The sequence below is a fragment of the Tupaia chinensis genome, unplaced genomic scaffold, assembly GCF_000334495.1.
Source record: "Tupaia chinensis unplaced genomic scaffold, TupChi_1.0 Scaffold144255_1, whole genome shotgun sequence".
Taxonomy (NCBI): domain Eukaryota; kingdom Metazoa; phylum Chordata; class Mammalia; order Scandentia; family Tupaiidae; genus Tupaia; species Tupaia belangeri.
This window is the reverse complement of record NW_006204113.1, coordinates 7,418,950-7,425,068: the sequence shown is the minus strand read 5'-3', so window position 1 is coordinate 7,425,068 and position 6,119 is coordinate 7,418,950. Positions and strand designations below refer to the sequence as shown.

Here is a 6,119-nt window from a genome sequence, read left to right as displayed (position 1 = left end):
GTTGACACCAAACATTAAGCAACTCACCCTATAGTCCTTACAACTACCACTTTTCTGTGTTCACTTCCAAGTGGCAGATATGTAGCACAAGCTAAAACACCCTCAATTCACAACAGATAGAAGTTCGAATAATCATACTGCTGCAGTTTGCAGAAGAAACTAAGATTCCATCTAGCACCAGTAACTGAATAGTTATTTTCATCTTCTGTGAATAATCCAAATCAAAAATCCCCTCTTAGAATCTGTTTTCTAGGAGGCAAGGGACAGGCCTTCAGAAGAAGACTCCTCCATTGCTGCTGAGAACTAGTCACTTCATGCAGCACACAAGTGCAAGCATGTTGCATGGCTTTTTTTTTTTTTTAATTAATTTGGTGTTGTTTTTTTTCTTTTTTTCCTTCTTTTTATCTCTTTCTTTTTTCTCTTTCTCTGTTTTTTTATTCTTTTTTTTTTAATCTCATCACTTTGCTCCTCAATCTCCATTCACTGTGTTTCTAGATGGATCTAAGGGAACCGTAGCCAAACATCCAAATACTATTACGGTTAACATATTCCTCAATAACCACTGAATCTGCTGCACAAAGGGATAAAAACAGAGTGTCAAAGAGATTCCAGATCACCTCTTTCTGCACATGCCTGGATCCTTAGATCGAACTTCAAGAATTAGGAAGAAATCCACCATCCATCAGATGACTAGAAATTACCACAGGGTCACAAGAAATATGGGAAAGCAAGAAAATACCTCTCCTCCAAGGTAAAAAAATAACCCCTCTTCATCCACAGGGACTTCAATGGAAATCATGGAACTGTCTCATAAAGAATTTAGAATATTCATAATTACGAAGCTAACAGTGATGGAAGAGAAGAGAGACAATGAACTGCAGAAGAGACAGGACAAAGGAGCTGACAAGCTCCAGGAGGTGAAGAAATTCTTACAAGATCTAAAAGAGGAAATACACATTATAAAAAATAATCAAACTGACCTGTTAAAAATGAAGGCTATAACACAGGACATCAAAATCTCCCTTGAAAGTATTAAAAGCAGACTAGATCATACAGAAAATTGAATCTCAGATATAGAAGGCAGAATCACTGACCTAGAAAAATCCACCACAAAGACTGAGAAAATTGCCAAAAATAATAGAATAATATACGAGAAATACTAGATATCATCAAACATCCAAAAATCCAGATAATTGATATCCCAGGAGAAGAAGAGACTCATAAGGGCATTGATAATCTATTCCATGAAATCCTGCAAGAAAACTTTCCAAACCTAGAGAGGCACTCAAAGATCCAATCCTAAGAAATACAAAGGACCCTAAATAGAATCAAACCAAGAAGATATTCTCCAAGACACATTAAAGCCAGGTTGGCCAAAACCACAAAGATACTAAGATTGGCAAGAGAGAAATGGCAAGTTACCTAAAAGGATATCCCTTCAGGCTAACAAGACTTTCATCAGAAACAATGCGAGCGAGGAAAGAATGGGAAAATATATTCAAAGTGTTAAGGGAAAAGCACTGTCAACCAATACTGTACCCAGCAAGATTTTCCTTCATATGGGAAGAAAAGACAAGAACATTCTTAGATAAACAAAACCTGAAAGAATTTACCAACACCAGACCAGATCTCCAAGAAGTTCCCAAGGGAGTGCTATAGCAGGAAAATTAAATACAGACACACAGAAATAAGAGTTCAAAAACTAAGAAAATGGCCAACTTAATGGTAGGGACAAGTCTAGAGTTGAACATTATATCCCAGAATTTAAGTGAGAAGATCGAACCACAACAGAAGATAGATTAAGAACATGAGACTGAACTGGTGAGGTAGCATTTTATGACTTTTGATTAAAACATTACTGATTTTCTTCTAGGCTTTGTTTTCTGGTTTAAGGATTTTTGTCCTGTCTTGAGCTGACAATAGGTTCATGTACCTACTATTTGAACGGAATCCTAACTTGTTTCCTGGCTTTAAGTTTTAAGCAAAGTTCCTTAGAATTTCTGTGATTTATTAAAGATAAAACTGCTTTTCTTGAAATTAAAAAATATATATTAAAAGATACCTACTTAATGGGAAAAAAAGCATCTGTTTTCTACATCCCCTTCTAGAATCAAGTGTCTTAAGGTCCCAGCACTGGAGTGTGGAATGAAGAATTGTGTAGAAGAGATATATCAAGCCACTTCTGCCAGAAAGACTTGTGAGAGAGATTGGTAAGTAACACAGATAAGGCAAAGAACCAACACCAAGGTGCTCCTTCCCATTAATCCCACTGTCAGCACAGTGCTGAGGGCAGGAGGAGCAAAGCACACAGGAACTAAGAGGTGGATACACAGAAATTATGAATGAGAATCTGAGGGAATATAAGCTGTATATGGGAATGGCCTTTATGGCTATAGAGAAATAATTTACAGCTATTTCATCAATTGTATTTTATGCTGTACTCATTAATCACTTGCTTTTCTACATAAACTTGTCAAAGCTGGAATTGAATGTCCCAGAAAGATTCTGTGGCCTCTAATCTACACATATGGCTAAGTAGGTCAGGTGTCATTCAAAGGAAAAAATTCCAGAGTTTCCAGAATATGGAACTTTCTTTCATTCTGCAAATTTCTTTCCTTCTTTTTTATATTTAGCTTTTTGTAATAGGGCATATGCTCTTGCCACAGAGAGAGAGCTAGAAATGGAAAATGAGAAATCACTCCCCCAAATAGGAGTGGCCACACCTTCTCCATTCTCTCCAGATATTGGGCTCATGTGCAGACACACTCAGCATGTTTTTTAAGCCTCTGGGTCCAGGACTCAACTGTGCAGTCAGCCATGTGGGATCCAATGTCTCAGTCACCACTGCAAATTTCTTCCTCACAGCATGGAACTGTTGTCTTCATTCTACATTATACTCTTAGCCAAGAGAACTAGAAGACCAGAACAGGAAGAAAAGAGAGGGGTAAGGTGAAGAAAATATTTTTAATTTTTGATAAAATATTTTGCTGAAAGTCTGATTCTGAGGTTGGAGGAGTCCAATTTAAAAGTGTTACAGCTCTTTTAGAATTTGTTTAGCAGGTTTTTCCATTTTTACCAGAAAGTCCAAGGAAAAAAAAGAGCCTGAACTATGCTTTGGGGAAGAGGAAAAAAAAAATTAAGTACTAAGAAAAAATAAATGAAGGCATGCTACCATGTCCACTGCAAGAACAATTTGATCACCAAAATAAGTATAAAGTGAAATATGAAGCACTGAAAAATGTAGAAACTTGGGAGTTAATCCGGCTAACAAGGGAAAGGTGCTAACAAATGTGTGAGAAGTATGAGAGCATTTGGCAGCCATCATAGTAAAGATTAGATGAAGCAAGAATCACGTAAATTAAACTATAGGATACTAATTTGATAATAAATCTACTAAATAGAATACCAAAACCTAAGGACAAATTTGTTTTTTGGGGGAAAGAAATTATTGCTATAGGGAGCATGCACTCGCCAGAGAGACAAAAAGAGACAGAGACGGAAAATGATGGGGGGATAGCCATACCACAGTCCCTTCTCCTTCATTCTCCTCAGGATTGTGGGCATGTGCACACATTCACCTGGCATGAGTTTTAAGCCACTGGGTCCAGGACTGGAACTGTAGTCCACTGTGTGAGTCCAGCAATGTAACCATTATGCCATCTGCTGGTCCCAAGGCAAATTTTGATGAGAATTAAGATATTCACATCATCTTATAGGGTTTCTCTACCAAGTGCTTATTACTTGCAATGGACAAAAAATAATAATTACTATACAATGCAAATACTAGACACTAAGAATTATCAAAATTTATACTATTAGTGAAGGAAATTTGGATATCATGTGACTCTAGATGTGATACTTTGAGAAAAATCATAACTTCAATTGTGTAGCATTCGGCACAAATACATAACCTAATCAAACTGGGAGCAATGTTAGACAAATACAAAATAACATTTTATTTACAAGGGAAAGACTAATTCTATTATTTCATAAACAAAACAACAAAAAATAGCAGAAGAAATATTCCAGATTAAAACCGTGCTAAAAAATTGGGACCAGCAGTTAGCGTAATGCCTATGTCACTGAACTCCCATGTAATCAACCGCTGTTTGAGTCCCGGACCCAGTGACTTAAACTCGCTCCGGGTGTGTGTGCATGCATGGCCAAGATCCCAAGAGGAGAATGAAGGAGAAGGGATTGCGGCTTGGCCATCCCTCCTGGGGGATGATTTCTCACTTTCTAGCTCTCTGTCTCTCTCTGTCTGTCTGGCAAGTGCATGCACCCTATAGCAAAAAAAAAAAAAAAAACTTCTCCAAAAAAATAAATAAATAAATAAAAACTGTGTTAAAAAATTGTGACCCCCAAATGCAATATCTGACTGTTTACAGAATTCTGTTTTGGAGGGGAAATAATAATCTAAATCCCACTTGGATCAACCAATAAAATTGGAACACAAACAGTATATGAATACTGAACAATGTTAAATTTACTGAAATTGATAACTGTTTTATGATTATGTTTGAAAATCATAATCATCATTATTGGTCCTATAATTATGCATATCATGATTATTACTATTGATTGAACACATACTGTGCTAAAAATCTATCTCCTTCAATTCTCACAAAACCATAAGAGGGGGACAATCCAGTAGAGGTTTGTCCTTGTAAAGATTTTCCAATGTGGATGTCTCTGGGATGGTAGCCAGCTGGTTATTGAATCTGGACAAGTGAAACCATCTCTGTTGTAAAATGTAGTTTAATTCTGCTTAAAAACAAATTCTGTCCCACATCAAATCTAAGCACATCATGGAAGGCCTACTGAAACCACAATGAGAGGCTCAGAAAGATGTACTTTGTTCTCATATGAAGTGGAGACTCTGAATGGATCAGGGAAGCATGGAATGAGAATGCCTTTACTTGGTAACATGAGGGAAAGGCAGTACAAGGTGGTCATGCTTAAAAGTTCCATGTAAACCATGAGCTGGTTCCAGAATCATCTTGGGGACCAACCAGATTTATTGAATGAACTCTTGGGGAAGCCACCTGAGTCTAAAAGCTTACTTTCTCCACTTGTAATAGGTAATGTGAGAAACTTTATTTAGAGCTGTGTATCTGTGTATCTTAACACTGGCTGAAGATTAGAGTCACCAGAGGTGACTCCGAAGTAAAATAAGTAATATCCAGGCCCAGGTCAGATCAATTAAATCAATCTCTCTCTCTCTCTCTCCATATATATGTTTGTGTGTGTATGTATTCACTTTATATTTGTGAGCAACAACAAAGTATGACTTTAAACAAAGTAAGTGGTTCTCTGCAGCTAAGATAGCTGAACACGGCACACTGACAGCCCCCTCATTGCAATTAGAGCAATGAGTCTTTCCTTGAAGACAGATCTGCATGTTATATTTCTCTGTCTTCCACAATGTCCAAATCACAAGTCTTTTATATTATGCCTAGTAATTTTTGTGTTATGTTTAAGAAATATTATGTATTTTGGTTTTATTTTTATTCGTCTATATTTTCATTTAGAAGATTGTAAATTTATATTTAATTTGTAGGTCTGATAATATGTCTAAATTTTGTGTCTGGTAAAAAGAAGGGATCAAAGTTATCTTTCTTCAAATGGACATCTAATGGAGTCAGCACTATTTATATAAAATGCCATCATTTCTCCACTGCATTTCAGTGGTACCCTTTATGTTTCAATGGGCAAGAAAAGTTGAGAATGAAATAGACTAACTTGAAACTCTCTGTCAGATCTAAGATTCTGAGTATTAAAGCATAGATAAAGGAAAATTATACCATTAGTTAACCCCAGAGTGGTCAGTGAGAAAGATGTGTTAACAAATAGAAGTTATGGCAACCCAATAACTTTGGAGAAATGTTTGTGAGGTTGAACCAAGTCTGGTGGCACAGCATTTGAATCTGTACAAATAAGATTGAATTGGGGTAGAGCAAGCAAGTGATGGGGTGGTTAAGGTGCTGGACTCCCACATGGCTGACCACAGTTTGAGTTCCAGACCTGGTGGCTTGCTTTCTCACTTTCTCTCTTTCTCTTACTCTCTCTCAATCTCTCTCTGTCTCTCTCTGATGAGTGTGCATGCCCTATAGCAAATT

At 36.8% G+C, this 6,119-nt stretch overlaps 1 non-coding gene across 1 annotated transcript; it reads left to right on the top strand.

The window, feature by feature from the left end:
- Positions 1 to 3,026: 3,026 nt before the first annotated feature.
- LOC114005678 (U7 small nuclear RNA) lies at positions 3,027 to 3,088 on the top strand. The gene has a single exon (XR_003547517.1). It is a non-coding gene; the product is annotated as a U7 small nuclear RNA (small nuclear RNA).
- Positions 3,089 to 6,119: the final 3,031 nt, after the last annotated feature.